Source organism: Pleurodeles waltl, chromosome 11, assembly GCF_031143425.1.
Source record: "Pleurodeles waltl isolate 20211129_DDA chromosome 11, aPleWal1.hap1.20221129, whole genome shotgun sequence".
Lineage (NCBI taxonomy): Eukaryota > Metazoa > Chordata > Amphibia > Caudata > Salamandridae > Pleurodeles > Pleurodeles waltl.
In genome coordinates this window covers 454,642,563-454,670,498 of record NC_090450.1, presented here as the reverse complement: position 1 = coordinate 454,670,498, position 27,936 = coordinate 454,642,563, and positions in this window count along the sequence as shown.

Below are 27,936 nucleotides of genomic sequence, written 5' to 3'. Positions count from 1 at the left end.
CAGACGGATCCACGGAGCAGTATTGCGTAGTAGTCTCTTGTGAAGGCCCACCTGCAGGAGTGGCACTCTCCACAGCGCCAAAAAAAGCCAGATCATTCACAAAGGGTGACTCATTAGTGGCCTTGCAAATCAGCCTTAGGTCTCAAGGGGCACGACTGCTCCGATGGGGAAAACGGCCCCAAATGGCCTTCCCCAAGTTCAGGAAGGCCTCGTAAGAAAGGGGAGACTCTCCCCTTTCTTACAAGGCCTTCCTGAAAGTGATTCCTGTCCCCCGCTCGCAGCACAGGAAACACCACCAGGGATTTCACTTTGGGGGGGCCCCCTCTTTCGATCGCGCCTCCCTCACCCCCCCCCCCCCCCGGGCAAAATGTTATGATTTTTTTTATTTTAATAAAAAAAAAAAAAAAAAAATGAAATGGACAGGGCGACCCCCTGTGGGGGAAATATTTTTTTTAGTAGTTGTAGGGTTTCCCTGGGGGCCATTTTGGACCCCAAGGAAACAATACAACTACTAAAAAAATATATAGATCTCTCTCTCTATATATATATATATACATCTATATAGATATATATAGAGAGAGAGATCTATATATATATAGATATATCTACAATGATATATCTATAGATAGATCTATATATATATATATATATATAGATATATATATATATATATCTATCTATATATATATATATATACATATATGACCAAAATATCTAAAATACCGCGAATAAGTCAGCTCCAAGGCGGCAGGCTGTGACAGGGTCGCGAACCCTAATAAATCAGCAAAATACTTCTTGAAAAGAAGATAATGTCACAGCCACTTGCTGGTTACGGAGAATATCATTTAATAAGGCAGACAAACAAAAATGGCAAAAAAGAATCTCTGTGAGCAAGGGAGCCTGAGTCTCCTAAAACGCGTTAGAGAATCTTTTTTGCTATTTTTGTTTGTCTGCCTTATTAAATGATATTCTCCATAACCAGCAAGTGGCTGTGACATTATCTTCTTTTCAAGAAATATTTTGCTGATATATAAATATATATATATATATATATAGATCACTTTTGTCAATACATGTGTGGTTTCCCTGGGGGCTGCGATCCGCCCCCAGGAAAACCAGACCCACATATAAAAGTGATCTCTCTCTCTCTCTCTATATATATATATATATATATATATATATATATATATATATATATATATATAGATGTATATTTGCTTGCGCCTTCAAAGCAATGCACATACTTCAACTGACGCATTTCACCTGTAGCTTTTAGGCAGCAATAAAAAAGTCAAGTAAGCATTGTGATTATGTTTCTGCTACAAAAGGATCAGACTTTTGTCTAGTGGCAGTTTTAGTGCCATAAAAAGCGCAGAAGGTTTATATGCCTACTGCAAAGAGCAAATCTGTATTTTATGTCAATAGCTGAGTACATTACTAAAGTCAGCCATTACCTGCTCTATAATACAAATGAAATGCATGTGCGGGGTGGGGGCGGCTATGGAGAGATGAAGGGCACTTTTGTTCGGTGGTAATGAGGGAATCTGAGGAGGAGGGAGTGGGAGCACCAATAATGATTGTTGGACTGGGCGCAGGAGGTGCTAAAGACTGTGACGAATGGTATTTTTTGAGCGTCTTGAAAGAACGTGCTGATTGAGGGAAGAAGCGCAGGTAAGGTGGCCTCTACTGTACGTATCTCACACATACAATCGATATTGTGACTGTCTACGTAGGCTAGTGTTTTAGAGCAACAGTTTAGCCAATAGCAGAGATGGCATCTTGATGGATGACTGCTGCCGTCACTCGGGTTATAGAGGACAGCTCTGACATAGGATCAGAGACTGAGACATCAGATACTGAGACAGCATCTGAGGGATAGGACAATGGCGCAGACTCTGGGAGTGACTTTTCAGTCGGAGGAGTCCCATTCAATAACTCCTCTTCCATTAAATTATGAGGGAGGTGATGAGGACAGTCCTGCTGTCCCTTCGCAAGCACAGTCTGTGCAACGGGGTAATAGTGGGTTAGCCCAACCCAGAGAGCAGGGGAATGCGGCAGCAAGCAGAGAGAGAGAGTGCTCTTTTGGGAGCTCCCCAATGTAGTTCAGCCCCAAATTCCACCACCCAAATCATATTGTGGACACATCAAAATTATCTATCACAAAACAAACAGGCAGGCACCTGTGTTTTTGGTCCTGGGTTTGGCGGCCATATAGAGAAACATACTAAACCCAAACATTTCTGGAAACTAGACATTCGGGGGAGTCCACAGAGGTGTGACTTGTGTGGATTCCCCAAAGGTTTCTTACCCAGAATACCCTGTAAAGCTGAAATGTTGAATAAAAACTCTATTTTTCTAGCATTTCTGTCACACAAACTACAGGAATATGCTGGGATCCACAAAATTCCTACCACCTAATGATTCCTCACCTGTCCTGATAACAACACTGCCCCACTTGAGTGCCTATACCTAGTGCCTGCGTCAGGAATGGATCACCCCAGGGTCAACAGCTGCCTCATGTAAGGACCAACATTTACCGTTGTGTGATCTATTCCTGTCGCAGGCACCAGGCCTACCCACACAAGTGAGGTACCATTTTTATTGGGAGACTTGGAGGAACGCTGGGTGGAAGGAAATTTGGGCTCCTCTCAGATTCCAGAACTTTCTGTCACCAAAATATGAGGAAAAAGTGTTTTTTAGCCACATTTTGAGGTTTGCAAAGGATTCTAGGTATCAGAACCTGGTCAGAGCCCCACAAGTCACCCCATCTTGGATTCCCCTAGGTCTCTAGTTTTAGAAAATGCACGAGTTTGGTAGGGTTCCCTAGGTGCCGGCTGAGCTAGAGGCCAAAATCCACAGCTAGGCACTTTGCAAAAAACAGGTCTGTTTTCTTTGTGAAAATGTGATGTGTCCACGGTGTGTTTTGGGGCATAACCTGTCGCGGGCGCTGGGCCTACCCACACAAGTGAGGTACCATTTTTATCGGGAGACGTGGGGGAACGCTGGGTAGAAGGAAATTTGTGGTTTTTCTCAGATTCCGGAACTTTCTGTCACCGAAATGTGAGGAAAAAGTGTTTTTTTAGCCAAATTCTGAGGTTTGCAAAGGATTCTGGGTAACAGAACCTGGTGAGAGCCCCACAAGTTACCACATCCTGGATTCCCCTGGGTGTCTAGTTTTAAAAAATGCACAGGTTTGGTAGGCTTCCCCAGGTGCTGGCTGAGCTAGAGGCCAAAATCTACAGCTAGGCACTTTGCAAAAAACACGTCAGATTTCAATGTAAAAATGTGATGTGTCCATGTTGCGTTTCCTGTCGCGAGCATTAGGCCTACCCATGCAAGTGAGGTACCATTTTTATCAGGAGACTTGGGGAACACAGAAAGCAAAACAAGTGTTATTGCCCCTTGTCTTTCTCTGCATTTTTTCCTTCCAAATGTAAGACAGTGTGTAAAAAAGACGTCTATTTGAGAAATGGCCTGTAATTCACATGCTAGTATGGGCACCCCGGAATTCAGAGATGTGCAAATAACCACTGCTTCTCAACACCTTATCTTATGCCGATTTTGGTCATACAAAGGTTTTCTTGATACCTATTTTTCACTATTTATATTTCAGCAAATTAATTGCCGTATACCCAGTATAGAATGAAAACCCATTGCAAGGTGCACCTCATTTATTGGCTCTGGGTACCTAGGGATCTTGATGAACCTACAAAACCTATATATCTTCACAACCGGAAGAGTCTAGTACATGTAATGGTATATTGCTTTAAAAAAACTGACATTGCAGGAAAAAAACTTACAAAGTAAAACGTGGAGAAAATTGGCTGTTTTTTTAGCTCACTTTCAATATTGTTTTATTTCAGCTGTTATTTTCTGTAGAGAAACCTTGTAGGATCTACACAAATGACCCCTTGCTGAATTCAGAATTTTTTCTACTGTGCAGGAATGTTTATCTTTCTGGGATCCAGCATTGGTTTCACACCCATTCCTGTCACTAACTGGAAGGAGGCTGAAAGCACCAAAAATAGTAAAAATGGGGTATGTCCAAGTAAAATGCCAAAATTGTGTTGAAAAATGTGGTTTTCTGATTCAAGTCTGCCTGTTCCTGAAAGGTGGGAAGATGGTGATTTTAGCATGAGAAACCCTTTGTTGATGCCATTTTCAGGGAAAAAAACATAAGCATTCTTCTGCAGCCCTTTTTTCCAATTTTTTTGAAAAAAACTACATTTTCACTGTATGTTGGCGAATTTCTTGGTCTGCTCCAGGGGAAACCACAAACTCTGGGTACCATTACAATCCATAGGATGTTGGAAAAAATGGACGCAAATTTGGCGTGTATAGCTTATGTGGACAAAAAGTGATGAAGGCCTAAGCGCGAACTACACCAAATAGCCAAAAAAGGGCTCAGCACTGGGGGGGGAGGCCCAGCAGCTAAGAGGTTAAAGACCTGAACCCAGGCATCACGGCACAGTTGAGCTGGTGGCAGTGGCCCCATTGCTTTGTGTAGCTGGAAAGACACAACCACTGTGATTCAGAAGAAATAGCAGCAGTATTCCACCAATCAATGCCAAAATTACAAGAAATCAGCCAAACACACTAGAAAAGAATGAATGGATGGCTGCTGGAATGACTCCGAAGACAGTCTGGAAGATGGACACAAATCCAGACCCAACTGCCTTAAAGAAATGGAAAATCCCAGTAGTGCTCGAGGCATTGAAAATTCTGGACACCAGCTCTCCATAGTTCTTGGGGAAGTTGATATTTAATAGGGATTGTATATCGGCTGACGATCTCACAATCTGGAGAGCATACGTCTCTCTAGCTGATGTCAACACGACTTGTTTTTGGAACAGTAGCGCCTTTAGTCTGCTCAGCTTGTCATAATTTACGTTAACAGTATCAATGTGAGGCAACATTTCTGATACTTTTAGTTCTCGTGTGGTGGGAAATAACACTTGTCCACAACATGTAACGACCTTAGAGACTGAAATTGCGTAGGCAATTCCTGGTTGCATACCGTAACAGCTTTGGTCGCTCAGCACAACATAACTTCCATTCAAAAGTACATAAAATGCTGGTCGAATCAAAGGGACGGGAGTACCCTTCAGAAAACAGGCCAAATTTGCAACCCCGCATTGCAAAGGCGGGGAAGGAACGCCTGCTTGTAAATCGTTGAATGACTAACAGTAGTCTCGCTGAGAAAGACCTCTGTTTCACCATTCAGACATTTGTATTTAAAGGGCAACTCCCACTCCTCTTTAATATAGCTATCGCCTAGTCGCTCGTACCTGCCCATAGCAAGATGTTTCAGGCATTTCGAGAAATGAAAAGTGGAAATGGGCAGATTAATGATGCCATGTAGGAGCCATACTGTTGAAGGACTTTCTGCAACTGTGAAAGGCAACTTTTCTAACTTCTCTATTTGAAGCATGGTGAAACTCGCTTCTCTTTTAGCCATTGACTGTTGTTCCCTGGATAAATTAAAGGATGTGAACAATTCACTACCGTTAATGTACCTCCATGGAATTCGGCCATTTTTCAAAGTCCGTAATGTCCAACCTAACTGCAGGATGGAACGCAGCTGACTTTGTCCATGATATAAAAGGGACATGTCTGTCTGAATGATATCAATCACAGACGACACTATAGCCCTCATTGTGACATTGGCAGCGAATGCTGCTTACTGCCGAGGTGACGACCACCAACATACCGCCGCAGTGGCTAATATACGTTTGCCATATTATGACACACACACAACAAACCAACAGGATACTGCCAGATACACAAATCGGCCAGCCGAAAGGTCAGTGGTAAAGTGTTTGGTACGAACACCCACACCGTTACGCCAACAAAACAACGTCCACCACATTATGACCCAGGAATCAACACGGCAGACATTCAATGGCGGTAAACCATTGGCGATACACTCCAGCGTGCTCAGAATGGCCACCCAAATACAAAACAACACAACTTTGGCTAATACCAGTAACACACACCTGACACTGATACAAACACCACACCCACCCACCCATAGCACTATAAGCACACACCCACATTTCACACCACCCTTTACGAATACCAACAGGCACCACAAGACTAACACGAAGACCACTGAGACAACTGCACACACACACCACAAACACCCATCCATCCGTCACGCACCCCACATCCCACACCCTACCACATCACTTAACACCCTCTGCACAACACATACCACACAACACCCAAACAAATATCCAATGCCAGGAAGATGGAGCTATGGCGAAGAATCGTGGACAAAGGGAACACCATGGGACAGCATCCAAGAACAAAGGACAAGGTGGAATGACCTACGGGGAAGGTACATTCTGTGGCAGCAAGGCACCAGCTTGCCATCTAGAGGACTGGCGGTGGACCCCCACCTCCTCTCCCACAGCTCACAGCATGGGACGAGCAAGTCTTGGCAATACTACATACTGAGGGGCTCACTGGAGTAGCCAGAGGACTGGACACTGCTGAGTCGACATTTACTTTTTATCACCCCCCATACCTGCATGTTATCTCACCCCCTCAGCCTGACTCCCATGACTCCACTCCATCCAGCACACTGCACCTACACATCTGACTAACCCCAATGCCAATCCCTGCATGCTATACCAATGCATAGACAGCTCTCCTAGCCCTGCATGGACACCCATCACCAAAGCATGCAGAGCATGGAGGACTAACAATCACACAATACATCACCATACACAAACAAAGGTGGCAGGGCAACAGCAACAATACAGGGGAAGGAAGGGATGTACGTTATGTCACAGACATGAAGTATGATACATCACTTACATCCCCACAGGTACCCCAGCCAATATTAGTGGCGAGTAGGTGCCACGACTATCCAGACCCCTAACAGAAGATGCACCCAGTGATGACAGTAACTCTGGACTTCAGGATCTGGATGAACTACCTGGCCCATCAGGGACCACTGGTCAGTCGGCCACCCCATCCCACTCACAGTCGACCACAGAGCTTCCCCATCAGTATCCAACACCACAGCACCCACACAGCGTCCCCACACCTCTGTCCCCAGGACACGTCAATCAGCAGTGTGCCCACCTGTTCAAGGATCCCAGTGCACACCTCACCCCAAGACAATCAGGGACCTGGGGGCTTTGGCAGTGGGCACACCGCTCAGGGGGCACAGGCACAGAGGAACAGGGACACAGGGAGGACAGCTGTGCACCAGGGGGAGGACAGGGCCAGGGAACCTACTCTCTAGGAGGCACTCACCGATTTCCTGGGGGCTTATAAACAATCCCAGGACAAGATGGGCCAGATCCTTACCAACATGGAGGACAACAAGCGGCTGCAGGAGGTACACCATCAGGAGATCAGAGAGGATTTGAAGGCCCTCAACACTACCATGGTCTCCATAGCAGGGGTGCTGTCAGATATGGCCAACATCATGAGGGAATGGACAGCACACCAGCGGGCCCCTACCACTAGCCAGTCTACTGACCAGCCCACTACTTCCACTGCAGCTAGTGGGCAGGAGGCCCTGCCATAGGACCCACAGGCCACCAGCATCCCTCTTCCTGCAGAAGGTGAACCATCTCACAAATTTTCCCTGCGACCCAGACAGAAGCCAGAGACATTTGCCAAGACCACTACCAAGAAATGAGACCCTCCTGAATGTCCCCCTTGTGTCCCACCTTGTAACTTTGTCCACTTTGAATTGCCTTTGCTCCTCTTCCTATGGCCCCTTGGACACTGAACCTGTGCTACAAACAGACTGGAACAATACCCTGGACGTTCCACAACCATCACCCCATTCCATTGCACTTTTCCATCAATTATTTGCACTACAATAAACACCCTTGAACAAACCTGAGTGAAAGTGTTGTATGTGATGAAAATGTGCATATATGGAAACAGTCACATCATGTGCAAATGATCGGAACACTATGATAGCATACATTTAATGACCTGTATTTGTCTGTAGTCATCACATCAGTACCCAGTTGTTATATCACCAACATATACAAAATGAGAAGCCATAGGTGACAGTAAGTAGAGATGCAAAGGAAGTGAATGCCATCCTGCTACAGCCACACAGAAAACATCAATAATCAGAGGAATATTCAGTACCACTGTCTCACCTGTGTGTCATTGGAGGTATTGACGTATAACTGTTGTTACATTGTAGACATCCTCATCCTCTGCCTCCTCTTCCTCACTGTCCTCAGGGTCCACTGCCGCCACAGGGGCATTTCCAGTCTCCTCCTCCTGCAGATAAAGCACATGTTGTCTGAGGGCCAGGTTGTTCAACATGCAGCATGCCACTACTATCTGCTACACCTTCCCAGGTGAGTAGCACAGGGATCCACCTGTTAGATGGAGGCATCTGAACCTGCCCTTCAGGAGGCCGAAGGTCCTCTCAATAATTCTCCTGGTTTGCCCATGTACATCATTATAGCGATTCTCAGCCCCTGTCCTTGCATTCACAGGGGTCAGGAGCCTCAATAGTTTTGGGTAGCCAGAGTCCCCTGCAAGTACTGAGGGACAAACATTAGCCTTACACAATGGTATGGGGTTAACACCAGAAGGCATACACTGACATACATTGGGTGGGGAGCCAGACTCACCAGTTAGCCATACCCTGTGCCTCTGTAGTTGTGCCATCACATTTGGGATGCTGATATTCCTCAAGATGAAGGTGTCATGCACCAACCCAGGATACTTGGAAGTGACAAGGGACATGTACTGGTCAGCCATGCACACCATTTGCACATTGAGTGAGTAGAAACTCTTCCGCTTCCTGAATACCTGTTCATTCTTGCAGGTGGAGGGACAAACACAACTTGTGTACCCTCAATCGCCCCAATAATATTGGGGACATGCCCCATTGCATAGAATCCTGCCTTCACAGTGGCCAAATCTTCCACCTGGGGGAAAGCAATGTAGCTGCACATGAGTTTCACAGTCAAAACCCTTGCCAGCATGATTGAGAACATTGGCTGTGACATTCCTGCTGCCAAGCCTACTGTCACTTAGAAAAAAACAGTGGCCAGGAAATGGAGCACTGATAGAACCTGCACCAGCAGGGTGATCCCAGTGAGATGACGGATAGCTGATATCAGATAAGGCTCAAATTGAGCACACAGCTCTGTGATAGTGGCCCTGTCCAGTCTATAGGTCAGTATTATGTGCCTGTCCTTCAGTGTAGCCATGTCTACAAGGGGTCTGTAGACGGGGTGTTATCTACTCCTCCGATACCTCCGCAGTGGTAGGTATCTAAGGGACACAAGAGTGTGTAGGCTGTCACAATTTGAACAATGGAACCACCACCCCAGGGTACATAGAATTTTAATGTGTTGGGACAATGGGAATGGCAATGTATGTGCAAATTACATAAATTATGTTTTTCTCGATTATCTGAATATTATCCACCACCATAAAATGGCGACCACCTGTCCTGTATGTAGGGACAGGTGGAATTGAGGTAACTCCGCTGGCATTTTGAGTCATGGGGGAAGGCGGTCTTGCACCGGGGTGCTATTCCCCGTTGGATAACATTGGGCTCTAACGTGACTGCCATTTTCTGTCTATAACCTCACTTGATTCCTGACTTTCCACAGTACAACACCTACACTGCGTGTGCTGCTGTGACCTGTGTCAGGATCCTGCCATGGCCCGTGGGACTGGGGAAAGGGCCCCTGCCTTTACTTCGGAGGAGTTGGAGCGTTTGGTGGATGGGGCCCTACCCAAGTATGGGCAGCTGTATGGGCCTCTAGAACAAGAGGTGAGTACACCTTGGGCAGGATGCATGTTACAAGGTTGCATGGAGATGTTTGTGCAAGCATTGTGTTATTTGGGGTGGTCTTATGTCTGGTGGTAGTGTACATGGTGGGCGCTGGGTGATGTGTGCCAATGGGGACAGAAGGAGACTTGTAGGCCATATGCGTGACAGGTTGGATTGTATGTGTAATTGTGTCCTCCTGTCTGTGTTTCCTCTGCGGGTCAACGCCCATCAGAAGAAAGGATTGTGGCATGCTATTGCCAAGGACGTGCAGACCCTGGGAGTCTACAGCAGGCAGAACACCCACTGTACGAAGAGGTGGGATGACCTGAGACGCTGGGCCCAAAGAACGTGGAGGCCAAACTGGGGATGGCCTCCATACAAGGGAGGGGTGCCTGTCGGAACCTGACCACTCTGATGGCCCGCATACTGGCGGAGGGCTACCCAGAGTTGGATGGGCACTTGAGGGCATCACAGCAGCCACAAGGGAGTGAGTACAGTGTGTGTTACAACTATGATTGGTAGGTGGCATGAGATCCTGGTGGCGGGTGTCAGTTAGTGGGTGCCCCTTATTGCCAGGTCAGAGATCGCAGTGTGATTCAGCTCAAGGGTAATGGTTGCATTGCTAAATCAGTAACCTAGCTAGGTTGCGTTTGATGTGAAACAGGGCTTAGAGGCTCCTAGGAGGGGTGCAATTGGCGGGGATTGGCTCACATCTTGCTGTGGTACAAAGCTAATGGAATGCCAGTGCTATACATGATGCTCAATCTTGATCCCTGTGTGTGACAGTAATGTGTATGCCATCTGTGGTGTTGGTACTGCAATTGACCCAGGGCTCCCTTTCTCTCTCTCCCCCCTTTTTTCTTCTGTCATCCTGTCCATGTGTGCATTAGCATCATCTGGCAGAGGAGCAGGGGCACAGGTGACAGAGGGAGCTGCATCCCACAGGACCCAGGAAGCAGGGTCCACTGACACCGAGGGGACCAGTGGGATGGACGGCGAGGGGAGCACCAGGGCATAGACAGGAGGTGACAACACTGACTCAGATTCCTCCTCCGATGGAAGCTCCCTGGTAGTAGCGGACACCTCTGGGACCACACAAGATACAGGTACAGCCGCCACTCTCGTGCCAGCACCGCCTTCCCAGTACCCCTCACCAAGTTGCCCATGCCCACTCACCCAGGTGGGTCGGCGTCTCCTTCGCCCCAGGCACCTCAGGCCCTGTCCCAGTCAGCCCTGTTGTCCTCAGTGAGGAGGCTATTGACCTCCTGAGATCCATCTCTGTAGGGCAGTCAACCATCTTGAATGCCATCCAGGGGCAGGCATCTCAGATGCAGCAATGCAGTGCATTCCTTGAGGACATTCACAGTATCTTGGTGGCCCAACAGAGATCGTTCCAAGCTCTGGCCTCCTCTCTGATGGCAGCCATAGTCCCTGTTCCTACCGTCACCCCTCCAACTACCACTTCCCTGTCCCAATCTCCTCAACCCCAACCCATCCCATGCACATATACAGACAAGCATGCACACAAAACATCACACTAGAGCGGTGCAGACAAACACAGGCAGCACACTTCAGGCCACAAGCACTCACACAAACAACAGACAGTTGCACACACAACAAAATCCACCGCCTCTACTGTCTCCCCCTCCTCCTCTCTCACTGTCACACCCACACTCACACCTGCATGCACTGCATGAACAGCCACCACCATCACCACACCAAGCACAACACACACCTCACTTGCAGACACCCCCACATCATCCATCCACACGTCCCCTGTGTCCTCTCACACCCTGTCTGACCCGTCCAAGAGACACAAACGCATGCACACAGACACACAACATCCATCCACCTCACATCAGCACACTGCCCATGCACCGGCACTCAAGTCCAGCAGACATACACCTCCAACAACCACTCCCTCAAACTCCAGTCCGATCCCTCCTCCCTCATCCTGCCCCCCCATCCCTCAGAAGCTTTTCCTTGCCCAACCTGACCTCTTCCCTCCCCCTCCCCCCTTCCTGGCCGCAAGAGCAGGGTCACAACAACCCAGCCCAGCACCCCAGCCAAAGAGTCCACAGGGATAGTGGAGGCACCTCCTAGTCGTGGAGGCAAGAAAGGAAAGGATCCCACTCTACCACACAAGAGGGGGAAGGATCCCACTCCACTACTCAAGAGAGGGAAGGATCCCACTCCACCACCCAGGAAAGGGAAGGTTCACACTCTACCAACTAAAATAGGCCCCCTCCAACAGCAGTGGGCAAGGAGCCCTCACCTCCAGCAGAGGCTGGCAGGGTTTCCCCCCATCAGCAGTGGGCAAGGAGACCTCACCTCCAGTTGGGACACAGCAGCCCTCACCTCCAGCTGGGACACAGCAACCCTCACTTCCAGCTAGGACACAGCAGCCCTCACCTCCATCTGGGACACAGCAGCCTTTATCTCCAGCTGGACACAGCAGCCCTCACCTCTAGTTGGGACACAGCAGCCCTCACCTCCAGCTGGGACACAACAGCCCTCACCTCCAGCAGAGGGCATTGTCGGCCACCCTCCAGGGACTGTTGTACAAGGAGCCCCCTCCAGAACCAATGGGCATGTTCTCCACCCCAGAGACTGTGACCTTGCACTCTCCAGCAAAGAGAAATGGGCACAGATCCCCTTCCAGAACCAGTGGGCAAGTTCCCCATCTTAGAAACTATGACCCTGTACTTTCCAGCAAAGAGAAATGGGCAAGAGCCCCCTTCAGAACCAGTGGCCAAGTTCCCCACCTCAGAAATGTGACCTTGCACTCTCCAGCAAAGAGAAATGGGCAAGGAGCACCCTCCAGAACCGGTAGGCAAGTTCCCCACCTCAGGGATATGACCTTGCACTCCCCAGCAAAGAGAAATGGGCATGGAGCCCCCTCCAGAACCAATGGGCAAGTTCCCCACTTCAGCTGAGGTGCCCACCACCCCGCTTCACCCTGAGGTGCCTGGCCATTCCCAACATGAGGCCCCTGAACAGTGTAGTGCGGATTACATCAGGGAACGAGTTGGCCTTGGACTGTGCCCTGTGGCCATGTGAGCCTTTTGTGCTTTGGACTGGCCATTGGCCATTTCTGAAGTGACTCCTGTATTTCTTGTCACATGGACAATATGTTGGCCTTTAGCATCAAATTACACTATCAGTTCTGGATAAATGTTGCCCTTGCATTATTATGATGTGTGTCCTGTGAGACTGTTTTTCCTCTGCAGCTGGTTGTGTGTATGGTGTGTGTGTTAATGGTGTGTGTTGTGTGTGTGTGTGTGTGTGTCACTCTCCTTTTCCTCCCTCCCTTGTGTGCTAGGCGGCTGCACTCACCGTCATCATCTTCGTCGGCGATGGTGTTCCAGGTGGAGCATGGCATAGAAGATCATAGGGAAGACTTGAAGTACCAGTTCCATGGTGGCGATGGTCTTCTCTGTGTCTTTGATGGTGTGTCTTTCGTCTTCTGTGCTCTGTTTCTGCCAGGCTTTTGATGGTCTTGGTACTGTCCCAGATATCGTGGTGGTTTGCTATGTTTTAATATGGTGGGCAGTACCTTGTCTTCCGCCTGGCTGTTGATGGCTACTGCCATGGTCAGTGGTGTTAACACCCTGGCGGTCGGTGTGGTACATTGGCTGTCGATGGGAGTTATCACTGCCATAGTCATAATTTGACGGTATTACCCCCAGCCTGTTGGCGGTATTACCACCACTTTCACAGTTACCGCCAATGTCATAATGATAACCTATGTTTATTAGGGAATAAATCCTGTTAGACAGAGTGTTCATGCCGTTATCGACAACAGCTAAAGTCTTTCCTAAGTTTTCTTTGTCTATCTGCCTTAAACGCACAGCAGCTTTTATCTGAGAAAGCTTCCAGATCTTATTACACATATCATATATGAATGTTTTAGAGCGTGGCTTCCTAGGACCTAGCAAAAAGTCCTGCAAGTCTATATCCACAGAAAGAGTGTTAAAATGTTCCTTAACTGTGGCTAACATGTTAGTCTGTAACCATTGTTGGCACAGTTTACCCACACTGTATGTTGTAACTATACCTGTGTGTTGACCCGAGACAAAGCAAGGGTCTGGCTGGCTAATCTTGAAACCCACTGATGAATTCACATAACGTGCCTGACATCCATTTGTGTCTATTGGCCAAATCAACCACCCGCCGGGACTGGAAAGTGAAGAGTTATAGGTACCCGCCTGAACCTTTGCATCTAGCTCTTCCTCAGTGACATTCAAGAAGAATTGCCAATCATTAAACTTTGCCTGTGTGGGGATACTGAGCGTGTTCATTTCTTTTATTTTTGCTACCCCCAGACAGGCTGTCTGTTGAGTGGTGTCATTTAAACAGATAATTTGCACAGGAATCAGGCATGCTCTAAATAAAGCTTCCCTACCCTGTATTTGCCAATCTTGTGTTCCCTATACACTCTTAAAATCAACAGTGTTCCTCCTGTATTTGTAACCTTCAACTGCAAGACAGGAAACAAAGGAATCTGAATAAATCAGCTTTATATCAGTTAGCAACATTTTCCTAGTTTTTGAAGCATGGCATTTGAAATAGTATGACTCTGGATATTTTGTGTCATGCCCAGAAAAATAAGTACATTTACCTAAATAATGTTTTGGGCTCCCCACAGATGATGTTGAACAGTGTTCCCACTGTGTGTAGTTAAGTACTGGTCTGTGTCTATTGGCACGGTGCAGGTAGTAATGTCCCCAGTTATTGTAACAGATCATTTCCCCATAATTCATTGTATTAGTATATCATCACCTTCAAACACTGAATAGTCCCTCATTTCAGTTAACATGGAGTCAACTGTTTGTACATCCCAATCATCAGAAGACCTATGGAATTTGAATGACCTCAGTAGGCCCATATATATCAAATGGAATGTTGTCCCACACAATCCCATCAGGAACTGGTACTGCTGAAATGTTCAGAAGAGACAAGTCTCTTCGGCCCTTATGTGAGGAAAGATATGGTGTTAAGACCTCATCCACAGGTGTAATAGAGGAGCGTTCAGGAAGGTATTGACTATTCATGAGCAAAAAGAAAACAGTCACGAAACCAATCCATAGCAACAATATACAAAATGGCAAGCAGAACCATAAATAGTTCCATGGGTGAATTAAATAGTTATTTTAAGTGATAGGTACAGTTTACGTGTCTTTGAAACATTTTGAATTACTGGAGTGGATGAGTCTGAAGAAAAGTCATCAATGTCAATGAAATAACCAGAGGCAGTCTCTGCAAACGCTTGAGCAGGTGCATCACCAGTGGATGGATCCACTTCGCGTGGAGGCTCATAGTAGACAGTGTCGTCAGTCTGTGTAATGTTGGTGTAGAAAACAGCCACATCTTGGACAGGTGCTGTCGTTGAAGTGGTAAGTGGAATCAGCAAGAGCTCATTTTGCGCAATCAAGATCTGTTGGACATGCTTGTGTAGTCAGAAGTAGTGTTGTTATTTCTGCTTTGAAGGGGTATATCCTCTTTGGTAGTGAGAGGGGACCTAGAACTACCCAAGGGATCTCTGGGTCTACTGTGCGAGATCAGCTACATGGTGAACTTTGATGTCATCAATGGGAATTCATCTGTTTGCTTTGGAACCAGGCAGCGGTGGTAGGATCACAGTTCTAGAACCTTGTACTCCCAAGACAGGGACCAGTGCTCTGTAGGATGGACAAAATTCCTTCTTCACAGCAATCTTTTCATGAACTAGATCCCAACTTTAGGAATCCAGCCAGTGGAAGTTGTTTGTAAATCCCTCATTCCTAAGGTTGCAGCACTGGTGGATGATTTATCATCACATAATTGCTGAAGCTCCTGTAAAACAGTGAGACATTCATTTATGTCAAAAAGGTGTGTCTGCTGCCACCAAACCAGGGCCATCAAGATCTGGAACATACATAGGTTTCCCAAAGAGAACCTCATTGGGAGTCTGTCCCCCCAAGGACCATCTTGGCAGATTATTCAGTGTTCTCTGGGCCCGATATAGGTGATGAAGCCAGCTGCACCAGAATCTAATACTCTAGCTGTTAATGACTGCTTTAGATCACGGTTCCGCCTCTCCACAACCAAATTGTCTTCTGTAGTGTATGGTGAGGAGTAATGGAGTTTAACACCCATCATCCCCATGGTGTCCCTGAATGCCTTAGAGGCCACTGCAGGGCTCTGGACCAAATGGAATACTGCAACCACAGATGTACTGATACAAATGAGCAAATCGCTCATAACAGTTCAAGCGTCAGCCGACCGCTGAGGCCATACCCACCAGAATCTAGAACAAGAATCTACAGTGACTAAAATGTATTTGTATGTACCATCCGGTTGGAGAGGACCGTAATGGTACAAGTACACACCTTGTAGTTGCCTACTGGACACTAAGAGGGATGTCTGGGAGGGCGCTTGATTTTTGAGCCTTTGATTTTCTGGCAAATGTCACAACAAAAGACTATTGTTTTGCTGTTTGTTTAGACCTGGCCACCAGAAGTGTTTCTGTTAGAGTGTTGCTGTGGCCGAGATACCAGCATGAGCAGAAGCAACACCCTCATGCACTGCTTTTACTAGATCTAATCTCTGGTCTTGATTGGGAATCGCTTTATCTCCAACTCCACGAAGTGTTGGGGAGGCAACATTCTGCGCACTGATGTGGTAAGAATATTTTGTAGGGCATCCTTTTGGAAGAGGCTTGCCTTCAGCCAAAGCTTTCATGCAGTCATAATTTCACTAACCAATCTTGTCTGTGAATGATTCACTGCAGCCACAGAAGCCGTAGCTACTGCAGATTTGGCCGCTTCATCAGCCAAAGTGTTAACGATAACGTGTACTCCTACATGTAGGTGGCCCAATTTATGTACTACATGGACACACAGTAGTTTATCCTTGAGATCAGCACCCTCTCCCACAATGTTTTGTGTTTTATGGTCTTCTCTTTTGAGTCTCTAAACCTGTTCAGCTTCTAATGATTGAGGTAATCATTGTAGTGTTGGATGCACTAGTATGAGTCACAGAAAATTAAAGTCAGCAATCCTGGCTCTGTATGTTCTAGTTCTACAATAAGGGCTTTGAGTTCAGCCAGGTGAACTGTGCAGTTCCCTAGTGTCTGCGTATAGGTATTGTGAGGATGGAAAACTCCCCCTTCATCATTCCACTCACAGCTGTGCAAGCAGCTGAATATTGATGTTTCATACCTACCGCTGGTTGTGCTCAGCCATCAGTGTAAATGACAGTGTGGTCAAGTGGCAAAATATCTAGATGAGCAGGGTACTCCTGTACGTAGTGGAGACATTCTTGTGTCCGAAGTTTTGGATCAAAGATGTCGTCAAAATCAGTGGCAGTCAGGGAGGTTGCCCACTAAATCCAGCGTGGGTGTAATGCTTTAGTGTGAGAAACGGTTGCTTTGGTGACGGCTTCTCAGGCTGGCACTGGGGTAATGACAATGATGCGTTTCCCTTGGGCAAGTGGCGTCTCTTTAATGACAGCGATCTGAACTGCACTTTGAATTTTTTCTGTGGGTGCAAATAATTGTTCCACATTAGAATATAAATGAGATTTGTATGCTATAGGCACTGTGTCACCCTCAGTAAAGGTGGTATACATAAACCCAATGGCACCAGCAATTATTCTGATGACCAAATTTGTTTTGCTGTCACATGTGTGCAAGTGTTTTGATTCTAGCATGTCTGTTGCAATTCCCTAAGGATGCGTGTGTATTTTAGTTTTTCTCAAATTAAATTTATAGCCAAGGGCTGCAAATCCTAAAACAATCCAATCGACCCTGGCAAGATGAATCTTGAGGTCGTCATCTGTGAGATAGATGTCATCCACAGAGGACTACGCCTCAGAATCAATTTAATGTAATATTGATGTTACACAGGCTGAGAACAGCCCTGGGCTGTTCTTGTAGCCTTGGGGCAAACTGCAAAAGAGTTTTTGTGAGCCAAATGAGAATGCACTCAGGTCTCGAATTTCATGTGCTAAGTTTTGGCAAATGAAAATGGATTTATCAAACATTGTTTTGTATTTTGTGCGCACTATTTTGTTAATTAGTGCTGAGCTATGTGAATTTTGTGTAGCGTATGTATGTGTATGACTGTTTAAGTGTCTATAATCTAAGAGTGTTCTGTAGGAATGGTCTGGTTTTGCAACGGGGAACAACAGGTTATTCATTGCAGAGACACAGGGCTCAATTACTCCCTGGTATTCGAGCTGAGTGAGGATCTCCCTCACTGGAGCCTTTGCTTCGTGTTTAACAGGATATTGTGGCTGAGGTTGGGGTGTAGACCTGATAGGTATTACATGACAAGGAGAATTCTAGTCTTAACCTACATGATTGTGATTCAACTCAGGTGCCTGTGTTAAAGCCCAATTGATAGCGTAGGCTTGTTTTACCGCTTCAAGATCAGTGAAAGAAGGCAAAATTACACCTTCCCTATGTGGGAGCTTACAGACGTGCTCAGGTGGATAGTCCCTTTCCGCCAGCAGGATATCACAACTAAGTTCATCCCAAAATATCACACCAATGGTGCGCTCTACGTCTCCATCAATTTGGATATTTAAATCATAAACCCTGTCTGGTGGGAGAAAGCGCCCATCCGCAGTCTAAACTGCAATGAAATCGCTAGTTGCTGTCGCATCCAGATGATCTTTCAGACTCTGGCGACATATGGTGACCTCTGCTGCACTGTCTAACAGTGTCACTCCCCACGTCTTGTTCTTCAGCAGTGTTCTCAAGTGTATTGTCATTTTTAATTGACAGTGCTGCCACAGTTTTCTTTTTAAACTTTGGCTTTTGTTGTGGGGACTTTTCTTCTTTCTTTGAATACTGTGGTGAGTCTTTCTTCTGTTTCACGTATTCAGGATGTCGATCAGGACGGCCCCCTCTCTCACTACGTCTATCCGGTGCGTCCTGAAAGGAATGAGAGGAATGTGAATCAGTATATCTGTCAAGAGCTTTTATATTTTCTCTATTCCTGAGAGTATATCTCCTTTTGGAGCTCTCTGGATGTGGAGAATCTGCTCTCTCATTTTGTCTATATTTCAATTTTTTTTTTTTTTATCCCAGCGCTTCTTAGAACCCTCCTGTGCCTTTTTAGTACCTTCCTTAGGGGTGGTACTCTGTAATTCGAGCTTCTTCAGCTGGGCTCCCAAACTATTCCATCCTAGGTGTCGGAAATAATTTTCGGCAGCTCTTTCTCCTAGTCCAAGTGTGGAATCTCTTGGAGACGCTGGTGTATAGCTAGTGCTATCACTTCCCCTTTAATGTTACTGAATATGATTGAGGAGACCATGTCAAAGTTACGCATTAATTTCATTCCCAAATCTAGGGCTGGTGCAGCCCTGTGCTCATTCTCTATTTGTTTTAACACTTCTGGCAAATTGGTAAGTGTCGGGGTACCATGTGTGGTAGTATAAATTTGCACGAAGAATGTACGCCATGTGGCGCAGTCATCCACTGAGGGAACCATCCCGAAAGGCAAGCACATTGTGAGAATTCTATGTTTCTCCTGTGGGCCCGTATGGGGAAACACAGCTTCCTGCTGATTTGTTTTCTGGGCTATTCAGAACGGTATTTTCTCTCATTCTGTGGGCAATTTACCCATGATAGTCTGTTCTGTTTGTGGATTAATCCCATTAGCCAATAGATATCCAGCGGGTGCTAGCAGTGCTGGACGCACTGGTGTAGTGTTCAAAGTTCGCATTACGAACTGAAGAAGTCGTCTGTAAAGTCTTACTAGTTCAAGGTATAAGTTTCACAGGTCTGCTGCCTGTATATTTTGTATACCTGGGTGATGTGTGTATGTAGCAAACATATGCCACGTTGGTCCATCATTACCTAAGGGACCTAATCTCATGGGTTGTATTACATGTGGTACGGCGCCATTAATCTAGTTCTGATGTTCTTGATAAGTAATCGGAATCTCAAGATCCTGGTTTGCTTGGGACCGTTGAGGTACGTTTGCAATTCTGTATGTTTGAAATGTGAATGATCTTAGGTCTTCCTTAGGAAAGGTGACCCAAGAGTAGAATATTTCTGTTTGCTAAGCTTCACTAGCTTCTACTATCAATGTGACATCCCCGCCCACATCTGTTAAGCCATGTGCTACTAGGTGTAGTGTTAATTCTTGTCTAGCCTTCTCAGGAATGTCTATGGCGTTAGCCATATTGTGAAATGGATAAAGAGATGGAACACCAAAAAAGGAGTTAAGTCCTTTTAAGAGTTTGAGCTCTAATAACCTACAGCCCAATGAGCTGCTCCCTGTTCAGCTGAGGAGGATCTTCCTCAAGACCATGGACATATCTGTATAATGGTACTTAGGGTACCTGTTGTATGTAAGACAGTGATAGTCAGGGTATCCTTAAATTAGTGCCTAAACACCATAATTGGTGGCGCCATGTTGTAGTTTGACACTTGCTCTAGGCAAGACTGCTGGTTTAAGGATGACAGTACTTATGTTTGTAGGCAACTATGCCAGCCCTACAAAAAGTTGCAACTGTCGTCCCAACCCTTCCGGCTCACAAGCAGACTCTCACCAAATACCCAAACAGTAAAAGGTGATTTTTGGCAGCCTTTATGCATGGACTCAAGAATGTGACTTCTAAGGGAGTGTTGTGGTTAAACAGAGATTACCCTTTTCTCACATAAACACAATGTCTCAATTAAACACAGGCAATGAAGAAGATGCAGTAAAGTTTCAATATGTTGTATTTAGCAAAACTGCAATCTGTGATAAGTTGCATGGGCTGCAATGATTAGGATAATCAACAGTGCAAGAAACAGAATGGCAAGACTCATTAATACAAATACCCCCACCATCTTGCAATAACATGTAATGACATAAAGTATGAGATATGTCCCAATACCCTGTCATAATGAGCCTAACCTCTAACCTAAAAGAGAGCTAGGTATGTTAACCCTAATCTGCTGATGTCATGTCCATGAGAAGAGCCCCCAACCCTTGTTAACTTGGAATGAGGTCTCTAGCTCAGACTACGTAGGGACACAAAGACTTTGTCAGCATCAAGGCAATGTACAGCATTGAGAGCAGCGATGGCATCTGGTCTGAATCCCTCTGACTATCTGTTTAAGTGAGGAGTATTTATACAGATCTGCTTGGACCACTGACATATGTCTGTTCCCAAACAATAGATAACAAGACGTGCTTGGGACGGTACTTTATATAAACAATTCCTTCAAAAGCGTAAAGAGGGAAAGTACCTAATGTGAAAACCTACAGTTTGTTTATTTTTGTCACTTGAAATTGACGCCTGAGCGCGGTGGCAATGATAACGCAAAACTAAAACATGGGCCTATCTAAAAACAATGCAGCCATCTTAAAAGATTTAATTAAATAAATGTGCTAAAACAGAGCAAGCTAAGTAGGGTAAAAGTCACTAGGTGACAGAGGCATGAGTCTGCAAGCCAGGGCTAAGTTAACTCCTGTATCCCATTAAAACAAACTAGGATTCACTACAGTTTAAGACAATGTCAGAGCAAGTGCACCCGTGTACCTGTCATGCCACAACCCCTCCAACTGCTATTGGATCTTGTTACATTTCATTTTATGCTCTTTCAATAGATAAGATGTTATACTGAGTCCCACGCTGGTGTATATCAGAAGTTATCAACACCCTCTAGTGTAGATCTTCCCTCATATGCCCTCCGAGTCATTTGATGACTGTGGCCTGGTGTTTTGTTGCATTTGGAGAGACTAAGGGCCCAATTACAAGTTTGGGTGTCTTGGGACCATCATGGCGGCGGCAACGATCACCCCGCTGCAGTGTTGGCGGTCTGACTGCCGTATTACGATGCATGCTGTTGCATAGATGAAAGACCTTAGTGTTACTGCCAACACCGCCAGAAAATCTAGACCGCGGGGTTGGTGAGATAGGCCAATGCGTCTGTTGGAGGGCAGACCACCAGTATACCCGTCGGACCAATTATGAGGTGGCTTTCAGCTGATATGACTGTGGTGGTCCAACCACCACATCTGAGCTGGCTGAATACAGTGATCAATCAGCTCATGTTGTTTGATGTTGTGGGTGACATTTGTACCCAAGAGGCAACTTGTCTTCAGTGTGTCACCCAAAACATGAAACAACATGAGCTGATTGATCACTGTACTCAGCCATGTGTCTGCTCAAGAACATTTATTGACATTTATACCCAACAAGAAACTTATCTTCAGTGTGTTAAGGGTGCTGGTACCTCACTACAGTATGGACCACAAAATGTAACCACAGTCATCCAAAAAACTCTCTGGGACTCAGAGGCACGTTGTAGCCTGTGAGAAAAAAAGGATGACGTTAAACAGAGTCAAATATGTGTATGAGGTAGCTACCTGTTCCTTTGGTGAGCCATAGAGCTGACCATACAATGGAAGAACTTCTTCTACAAGTTTTTCCAGCTCATCTGGAGAGAAGGCAGGGGCCCTATCACCTGCTTGGCCGAGCATGATTTATTCCAGAGGTGGCAGACAGCAGCTAAAGTGGCGAATGTGTTAATGCCAGCAGTGTCGGTAGGCAACTGAGTTATTTTTCAAATCACAGCTTACATGTACACCACATATGTGGTCATCTGCAAAGACGGGCACAGCCAATCGCCCTCGACCATAACAGTCAACAAAGTTAACCAATGGCTGTGTCAACCGTGGATTAAACCGCCCACCGTGCGGTCAACTCTTCTGCTGCCAGTGGCAGCTTCCAAAAGTCAAATATATGAGGTCAGGCATCTGCCATTTTAGCATTTGAAACTACAGTATTGGTGACTGGTAAATGTGTCACCACCACTACAAATGTGTTGTAACATGTAAACATATGTAATACTCCATTGATGTGTAATTTCTTCTACACAATCATCAGTGTAGTAGGTTACTGGCCATATATGCCATATAAAAGTGGTGCACTGTACCCCACCAGTGACAGTATTTTGGGAGGACAAAATCTACTTTTCAATATCAAGACACACACAAGGACCATATAGGTGTATAATGTGCACATATTTGTTGTAAACCCGTGTAGACAACAATGGGGATTATAGCTTGATCTTGGGTAGTAGACAATTGTAATGTGAAATGTGTGTAATGGTTTTTTCTCCAGTAATATTTTTCACATGACTTTTGTCTTACTCATCATATATGTTGCTTTGGACACTTGTGACTTATTCTCCTATTTATTTAATTCTACACATAGATACCCTGGGAGAGGGAGGAGATGACAACCTGTAGTGTACTGTCCTTTAACAGACCTTCAGTCCTTGGAAAGAAGGGATGCAAATAAGAAGTTTTGTCTGAATAGGCAAATTACATATATTATATTGTCAATTGGACCCAGATCTCATGCCTCAAAACACTAATCCAACGTGTATACCGCTCATTGTGAGACTCATGGCAGTATTACACTTTCTGGCCACGAGGTCATTTCAACATACATTGGCTATATCTGGTGGTATTTCACAATCTGTGTTCAGTGGTGTTTTAAAAGAAGGTGTGTCAAAACACGGTGGCCTGCTGCATGTTCTATAACATTGCCTCTCGAATGAACATCCCTAACATCGCAGAGGAGGGAGAGCCTGACGTACCACTGGGTGAGAATCCCAAAATGCCAAATGATGATGATAGTGGTGAAGAGGAAGGAGCTGACTTGTGACAAGATTTAATCAACAGCTTCTTCTCATGAGTGCAAACATGTCATGAGATGTCATGACTTTGACTATACAATAAACTCCTGTGATGATGTGAGAAGTATATTTGTTGAAAATGTTAGAAATCTGAAGCTCTGGAAAACTCTGGAAAAGGGTGTTTGGTGAGGAAGCTTTTGACTCATTCACTTTATGTTAATGCTGCTTAGTTTGTCAGGTTTTTGTCATTGACTGCGTTCTCCAGACATTTGCTATGTAAATATTGTCATATGTATTTTTTCATAACTATAATCTTTGCTTTTGTGTTTGTTTAGGTGCCTTCACTATGGTATCTTCATTTGGACATTTCAGGGTTGTGTCATTGGCAGGTTTATAATGCTGTTGGGACATACGAAGTGGACATGGATTATTCCTGAGAATATATGTCACAGACTTTGCGTGTACAAGACCTGTGCCAAGACAGCTTGCACAATGATAGGATGGAAAGTAAGGAGTCTCTATTGGACTTTTTCCTTGTCATGTGGCAGCCATGATGCATTATGTGTGTCATCATGTGTCCAGAAAATATGTAGCTATATGCTGAATTCATGTTAGTTTCCCTTCACATTGGCTAAATACTTTTTGTGTATGAACTGTATGTAGCTGTTGATGCGTTTCATCACCGTAGGCCAAAGTGCCTGTGGCACATCAGAGACATTTGTTTGTGTCATACCACCAGATGCAGAAGCACTATATTGTAATGACCCCCAGATCGGGAACTGGTGCACTGCCATCTGTCTGAAACTTGCGTTGTATGATGTTGGATTTCTAATGTGAGGTAGGCGATATGGCTCCAATTGATGCCATCAACCAAATTCATTTTTGCCTATTCTACATGACAATGACAGATATATCCATTCCTTACATGTTCTGGAGGTCTGTACCTGCAAATTTGATCACTTACACAGTATGAATAAATCATGTATGATTTTCTATGTTTCTGACATCTTGGCAGCCTATGATTTGAACAATGGAAGACAAATCTTCTTTGCCAAGACACTTGTATGTATATGTTGATGTGGCATGGTTGTGATCCTGAACTAAACCTTGTGTACATGGAACATATCCATGCTTACACAAGTAGCTTGTTTTGTCATTGTATAGTTCACATGGTCTTACATATCTATATTGCTAAATGTGAAATGTATTACAGCAGACAATGAGTTTGCGACTTGTGAATTTGTTAAAGTGTTAAGGTTAAAGAGATACATGGTGCAAAAACAAACATAAATGAAAAGTTAAGTAGTCAGTCGTGGTGAATGCAACCATAGATGTAGATGCCAAATCATCTGAATTCTAAAGTCCAGATTAGTCCTCCCATCAGAAATGGACCAGTGTCCAGAATTAGTCCACAGAGTGAATGTGTGACACACAAAGGATGACATTAAGGTGGAGGTTTTTTGCTGGCATTGCTGGGTGTCTTGCCATCCGTACCTCCTAGACATTGCATGGACATCTCAGCTTGCGAGTGCGGGGGGGAGGGGGTACAGCTGCTGCAGAGGCAGGAGTATCTGACAATGTTTGTTCCTCTGGGAGGGCCTTCTTTCCTTTGGCTGCCACAGATGTAGATGGGCTTGATGTAGTTGCACCACAGGAAAGGGTAGATGGGGTGGAAGAGCCCTTGTAAGAGTTATAAGGATGTCCATCCGCACCCCTGTTAGGGTGTCCATGTTGAAGTAATGGGCCTCCATCTGTTGGTACACGTCCCTCTGCAGCTGCTTACTCCCCTGGAGTTTGGTTACTACCTGGCCCATCACTCCTTGGGACTCCTGATAGACCCTCAAGACTTGGTTGATGGTGTCCTGGTCATGAGTAACCCCAGTGACCTAAATCTGCTGGCCCACAGCATCTCTCCCTTTGGACCCTACCCCAATGAGCCTGTGCCCTCGGCACAGGGTGCCCTGTCCAACTGAGTCCTGGTCCCTCTGAGTCAGAGCTGGTGATTGCCCTACAGGATCCAGGTCTGGGGGCACAAGATTGTACTAACGTCTATGTACACAGGTTGGGGGTTTGTTGTTGGCTGAGATTTTGAAGCAGCTGGGATGGGAAGTGTTGGTATGGGCCCAGTGAGACTCACTGATCTGGCTGACCAGATGTGTCACGTCATCCATCCATGTCCACATGTCCAGGAGTGTTGTCATCCCTGAGGGCTTTATCCAGGGGTGGGTTGGGAGTCTGTTCGGTGGACAATGTCTGCCCAGTTGCTGTGCTAGTTCATCCTGTGGATAAATAGAGTACATCGTTATTGGTTGAAGTGTGGAATATACATCCAAATGCTTGGTATCACAGTCAGTAGAGACAGAGGAAAATGTTAATAGGTTGGCTTTCCTATTGTGATATGTTTCATTGGTACTGAAGTTGTGGACAAGACACTTGTGGAGGTTGCAAAACTATTAGAATTGAGAAGCTCATTAGATGTGCTGATAAGTTGCATTTTAGATGAAGAAATGAACATGACATCTAACAAATAGTTAATTGCATATGTAGCAGTAGACATCATATGAGCAGTGCAGAGTCAGTGGGTTACCTACCACTTCCAATCAGCTGAATCAGCTTATCGCCTCACAAATACTTGATGTACACACTTGGTAAGGTGTCATTCATTGCATCAATAGTTCCATTTGGGGATATCAGGACAACATCAAGCTAAGTAGGCAAACATGTCTCTGAGTCAAGCATGGTATATAAATTGATCACTCCATGATGAATGAACATCAGTTATGACATGGCAAACAAGTGAATACGGGCAACAGCAAAATGGCCTCTTGTTTTGCGTTATAGAAATAGGGCCTTATGGTAGTTGTAGTCATGACACTTTTTAAATCCCAACACTACACAAATGATAAAGTCCATGATAAGTGAACTTCAGTTGTGAAATGGCAAAGAAGTGTATTTGGGCAAGAGCACAATGGCCTCTTATTTTGAGTTACAGAAACAGGGCCTTGTGATAGTTGTAGTCATCTACCTTTCTAACACCCAACACTAAACAAATGTTAAAACCCTTAATGAGTGAACATCAGTTGTGACATGGCAAACAACTGTATTTGGGCAAAAGAACAATAGTCTCTTGTCCTGAGTTACAGAAACGGGGCCTAATGGTAGTTGTAGTCATATCACCTTCTCTAATTCCCAACACTTGATAAATGTTTAGTCTTACATACCTGTTGCCACACTGCAGTTAGGTTGGACCACACATTTATATGTTGACACATACCATGGGTCCTGGGATGATCTTTTGATATTAAAACACTTACAGACCCCATTCCAACATATGGCATGTAATGGAGATTGATACATGTGATTTTATGTTTGGCAATACTGTATACATTGATAATCTACCGTCTCTGATACTTTTGGTAGTGCATGTTAGGAAAGTAGATGAACAATACAATGGCAAAAGCTGAGATGTGAGCATACAGGACATTGGAGGTTTGTGAAGTTTTTGTGGTGTAACTTAACAGACTCCTCTCCATCAGCTATTCCTGTCAAGCCTCCAGGATGCAGGATGGCCAATACCTTCTCCTCCCAGGAAAAGAGTTGTAATGTTGCACTGGGAGGACAACCACCAGTCTTAGGGGGCTCCTTGTGTTACCTGGTGGCCAGGGAACACCAGGCCATTCCACTTCTTCCTAATTTCCTCCTTTGTGCACAAGATGGTGCCTACAGCATTCACTTTGTTGATAATCCTTTGCCACATTTCCATTCTCCTACTGTGAGGAGTATGTTGGACATGGGCCTTAACAATTGGGGGTCTACTCTTATGATTTCATCCACCATGACTCTCGACCCATCCTCAGAAAAACATGGATTTTTGAGATGTGACATGAATGGAAATTAAAGTGGGTCACAGTGACTAACTAAGGAAGACAAGTGATATGGGTAAAACAAATGAGAAGAAATGTGTGAAAGGTGTTAAATGGGATGGGAACAAATGGCTGCCTTATGTCACAAAAATGAAAAAAATACATGTGCTCTCTTCGTTGCTGTGCTGCAGTGGAGAGGCAAAGGATCATGGTCTGGGATGGGGTGTGTTTTATAGTGTAATTTGCAGGTGTCTCCACTTGGCCAATGGATGTCTGCTATGTTGATTTTGAATCCATCCACTGGGCACTTTTCTGGTGCTTTGCTGAGAGTGTACCACATTGGCCGACCCCCATCAGCTAACTGCTGCAAGGGGGTTACCATGTCAGCTGTGTTTTTGTAATAGACTTTGTGGTTGGCCACGCCTATTTGGGCAACAGAGTACCCACCGTCAACATTGCTGCCAGCCACACCACTGACGGGCAGCAATATGTCTTCAACCAGCAAACATCCTAATACGGTGGGTGGGATGGATCTTACCATGAGGCACAAAAATTAGACAAAAAGAGAAAAAAACTATAGTAGACTATTTGTCCTCCAGTTTGACTGTTTTTCTGTTTAAGCGTTCTCTTTCTTTTTACTTTTATTAATGTCCTCCACGTATTTT